Genomic DNA, 4,690 nt, shown 5'->3' on the forward strand with positions numbered 1-4,690 from the left:
CTTTTCAAGAGAGGAATTACACTATGGATTCCTGCTGTTGACCTCGTGCAAAATGAACGCCCAACAGTAGTCATCACCCGGGGATGATAAGTCATTGAGAAAAGCCTCAAGTTCATCAACGTAGATCCTAAACAAGGTGGGTGGAAGTGGGCAACCCTGCTTCACCCCAATGGTGCTCTGGATAGGATCCAAGAGGCCCTCGGGGGTCTTGAGTCTACCAACCAACTTCTTGTATAACCTCATAAGCATTGTTAGTAAGATCTCGAAGATACCAATATCTCTAAGCCTTTGAAAAAGGGTCATACATGGGATGGAGTTGCAAGCCTTACAAAAGTCCACAATACAATAGTAGACTTTCAACTTGTAGTGGCGAGCCTCCTTGATAATAGCTTGCAATGTGAAAATATGGTTTGCAGTCTGGTAGTCTACCTAAAAGCCTACCTAGCCCTTGGCCCTACACCCTCTCATGTCAAGCTCTCTAGATAAAATGGTATTCAAAGTTGTGGCATAGACTTTGGCAAAGGTATGCCCAATCATGATAATCTTGTAGTTATTGGGGTCTGAAACCAACCCAGACTTATGGATCGAGTCGATAATGTGCATTGACCAAGAGTCTGGAAACCTAGTACAAACTACTTTATTGAAGAGTGTAGAGAGGAAGGGACCAAGGATCAAGGTACCGAGCTTGAAGAGCTTAACCTGAAAACCCTATTTGTCAGCCACCCTACTACATCTCATAAGTCTAAGGGCCACATAAATGCCGGAGGTGGAGAACAAGTGACAATGGGGAGGTGAGATAGGAGAGGGAGCAAGCTAACTAGGGATTTCGTAAAGCATGGAAACGTGGGCAATGAGGGAGTAGGGAGAAATGGGTGAACATGATGTGCGAGAACAACTTGGGACAATGAATGAGCGTGTCACGAAGGGACCTACACTACGAGGCAATGAATAACTGCTTCTTATGGCAAAGGAAGCAATAGTAAGAGAGTCGTAAGTCCGTGAAATTGAGGGAATGAGCATCAAAGGCCAAGTGCAAGGAGAGGTGGAAAGTTTTGTAGGTATCATCATACCACTAGTTCATGGGACAAGTATTCCACTGTGCAGATTTGGGGGTGCAGGAAGAGGAGCGATGGGGGATAGAGAGGAGAGCAGACTCACAAATCATGGAGGCAAGTAGGTGGAACATGGTGGACACCTCGCTGTGATCAGTAAAGTTATCTGAGTGGAGCAATCTTCTCAAATGGATGATGAAGATGTCCTGGTCACTCTCATAAAAGCATAAATAGGTAAGGGAGAAAAGCAAAGCATGGGGGGTGAGAGATGGGAGGTGGAGGGTGAGCAAAGGAAGAAGAAACGAGATGAGAAAGGTTGAGGAGGGCACGATCGACTAAGGGGAGGCAAGAGATGGTAAACCTATGGATGAGGGGGATGAGAGGAGCAAAACTAAGGATGTAGTCAACCATGCTCACACCTCCATTATGAGGCCAATAGGTAAAAGTCTTAGAGCCTAAGAAGTAGGAGAGGTCATTCAAGATCACCAGGTCAGAGGACTCACAACGATGGAGAAGGTGGTGAACATAATAGGAAAAAGGTCCACTATGATCCTTAGATAGACGTAGAAGCCCTATACGTGTAGGACCTCTCTTTGAAGTACAAGTCAAGTCAGACCCACAATCATGGTGAGGAGTTTGGAAATCTCTAGTCCACGCATTATAGTCCCCTAATATGGTGATGTCTCCAATAGCCCCGAACTTGGAGATGTAGTCATATAAGTCTGTAAAAGGGTCTCCATTGTCCACACTGTAAATGGCGTATGGTGAGGAAATTGACAGAAAGTAGCAAACAACAATCAAGATATCTCCCTAACAATGGCTGGTACAGCCAATGTAGATCCACATATATCGAGCGTAAGTGTCCAAATGAACCATCAAGATAGTGTTGAATAGGTCATCCCTAATCAAACATGCAACACTACCAAAGCCACACACACCACTAGAAGTGCAGACCTCCTCTCTACAAGCTGATAGCCATTGATATCCAGCGTAGCTTAGGAGAGGTTGTATAGGACTCTCATGGGTCTCAGTAACCACCAACAAATCAGCTGACCCAACTACGTCACGGAGTAAGCCTGACAAGGACCACAGGGAGCCATTGGCATTCCAACAATTGACAACCAGAGAGCCAATGTTGGGTTTCATCTTGTCCAATTGTTGGCGACCAAACTTTCATTTGGTGTTGTCTTTTTGGGCCTGTCTCATATCCCAACCCTTAGGAGGTGAATCACGAGTATCAACTTTGAGATTCTTAATGATGGCCCATTTCCCATTAAGTCTTACCTTAGCCACGAGATTCCTGGAATGCTTTAGTTCAACCACCTATGATTTCATAAGATCTTCAACTAGAAAGATCTTAGTGGGAAGAGGAAAAAAGCTTCCTCTTCACCCTAAGAACCTATAAGTGATCAGCCAGTGTGAGGAACCTGAGAAAAAGGGTCACATCACGTCCAAACCAAGCCTTGTCAAATGTAATATTTGAAATACCCAGTTGTTCCTTGAGAAATGAGTAGCCTGCAGGGAGAGGGTCAATGGAAGACAAAGGAAGACCTCTAACCTATAGGTTGAGTTTCCTGACACGCCTAACATGGTCTTCTACCAAAATCAAAATGATAAGTGACTTAATAATTTAATCAAAATGATTTAATTAATAAGGAAATACTTTATTACTCTTAAAAATTTATTCTAAACAAAGATGTGTATTATTGATATGTGTTTTATGACCCACTGAACAGTAGAACAAAATACTGAGATATCCTCTCTTGCATAAAGTCTCATGTATGTTAAGATTGCTAGATCATACGATGACTTCAAGGTTCCTTCAACATCAGGTCTTGAGTGTGGATATGCTCGATGGTAGATGTGATTTGTTGATGATCAAAAAGGGTCTTACGTATGTTTACTCATATTTATTTTAAGCCATACTAGATTTAGGAGCTATATTAAGTTTTTGCAATGAACTACTCTTTTTGGGTTTTCACAAAATATGGTGGAATAAAATAGTATAGGGTTTAGAGATTTTATTCTACTCCTAAGGGAAGTGATGACAATAGATGGTATTTTGGTAGACAAATTCCTCAATTTATCACTCTTTGCTTTGATAACTACAAGTGAATTGGTGCAATCTTCAAGGGTTATGCCAAAGATTTTCATACCACCACATACATCATCACAAAGATCAATGTATATGAATGATAGAAGTTAAAAATGTGCATGAAAAAGGTTTAGGGTAACTTTGGACAACGATTTAGAATTACTAAAATGTCAAAAGTATGAAGCAAAGGAATTCATCAATGCACCATCACATTCTCCATTGCAATCATAACACTTTAACTAAGCTAAACTTAATCTAAGTGAGGGAATTTAAGAGAACAAGCAAGCACTAAGACACATCAACTATTCACCAAGATTCAATGAAAACTCAATTATCTCAGTAGCTCATATCAACAATCTCAAGAAAATCCTCCTTTTACAAATGAGAAGTGAGGCCTTTATATAGGTCCTCGATTACAATGGATGGCCTAGATGATCACAATAACCGATGGCCTAGATCATGCCACATTAGCCCTAATTAGGGTTGGGGTAAAGAAAAATAATCTACATTAATGCAATAAGGAATCCACTACTATAGTGGGTAATAAACACCCAGTATGCATGCTTGCACAGAAAGAGAGTGGGGTGCAATAAATGTCCTCTATACATGTCCATTACTCGATAAATGTCCAGTCTTTCTTGAATAGATTATTCTTGATTCTATTCTCTGAATGCATAGAAGTTTGACTTAGAGACCTTAATTCTTCATCAAAGATAATTGGATGCCATCCATGTAAGCTTGAGTTCTTTCCAATTGCATCATTTCGTAACTAAGATCCAACTTTGACTAACTTTTTTGAAAATCTCTCCTCGAACATTCGTGTATTCCATGTACTTGCTTGAAAATTTATCCCCCTGAAATGGATTGGAATCCCTTACTAATAATTATGTCACTTTAGAACTTCCTCATATTGAACTTCCTTCACCATATTCTTGGATTTTTGGATTTGAACTTTGAATACTTGGGACGGGATCACTCAGTACTTGAATGTCTTCAATGCTAGGACAAGAATTTGGGACTTGAGTGTCATTCTTGAATTTCTAGAATTGGAGTTTTCTCCTCCTGCAAAATAGAAATAAGCAATATAAGAATCATGCAATAAATTTGAAATGAAACATATAGAGTTATGACATATTCTCTCTCTCTAGAAAGATATTTTTTTCCTTCAAAAATTCCCCCTTTCTCTCTCCTCACACATTTCTCATCGAATGCTTTAAATTCACTTTATTGTACATTTTCTTATGTTTTTGAAGAATTTCCCTTTTTTGGTTTATCATTTCTCCAGTCATGGGTGCACACTTGAAGATGGTGAATTTGAGATACGAAGGAGAAAGTTTCCAACACTTAGCCATTTTTATCTTTCCATGAAGAAGAAATTTCCAACACTTAACCATTTTTCCTTCCTTGAAGGAGAAATTTCCAACACTTAGCCCTTTTTCCTTCCATGAAGAAGGAATTTCCAACACTTATTTTCTCCAAGATTTCTAATTTTCTTGCCATCGAAGATTTTGAGTGATCATGGATTTTGTCCATGATAGAAGAA

Source organism: Cupressus sempervirens, chromosome 6 (genome assembly GCF_028749045.1).
Source record: "Cupressus sempervirens isolate cs-2001-9-10 chromosome 6, ASM2874904v1, whole genome shotgun sequence".
NCBI lineage: Eukaryota > Viridiplantae > Streptophyta > Pinopsida > Cupressales > Cupressaceae > Cupressus > Cupressus sempervirens.